The following is a 637-nucleotide window of genomic DNA, read 5'->3' as shown; positions in this document are numbered from 1 at the left end:
ATAAAATAAAATAAAATAAAATAAAATAAAATAAAATAAAATAAAATAAAATAAAACAAAACAAAACAAAGCAAAACAAAACAAAACAAAACAAAACACACCAAAACAAAACAAAACAAACCAAACCAAAACAAAACAAAAAAGAAACAAAAACAAAAACAAAAACAAACAGCAGCAGCCGCACCTGCTCCCCGCAGGGGCCCCCAATGAGGGGCCCCCTGCAGTGCAAACAACAAATAGATGAAAGGGCGGGGCAAAAGCCGACGTGAATTGCGGTGAAGTCAGGCAGCTGTCTGTACACCTCGTACTCCTAAATACACACAAAATAAAACAACCACACACAACGCTCAGCTGCAGCAGCTGCTGCAGCAGCTGCTGCAGCAGCAAAAGAAACAGCAGCAGCAGAAACAGAAGAAAAAGAAAGAAAAAGAAAGAAAAAGAAAGAAAAAGAAAAAGAAGAAAAAGCAACAACAACACTACTGCAGCAACACAAACAACAACAACAGCAGCAGCAGCAGCAGCAGCAGCAGTAGCAGCAACCCAAGAAGCAGCAGCAGCAGCAGCATCAATACTTCCTTCGAATATAAATAATATCATTCTGTACTTTATTATTATATTTATTATATATGTGCATTTA

The sequence above is a fragment of the Eimeria mitis genome, genomic scaffold, assembly GCF_000499745.2.
Source record: "Eimeria mitis Houghton genomic scaffold, Emh_scaff2012, whole genome shotgun sequence".
Lineage (NCBI taxonomy): Eukaryota > Apicomplexa > Conoidasida > Eucoccidiorida > Eimeriidae > Eimeria > Eimeria mitis.
Note: the sequence above shows the minus strand (reverse complement) of the source record.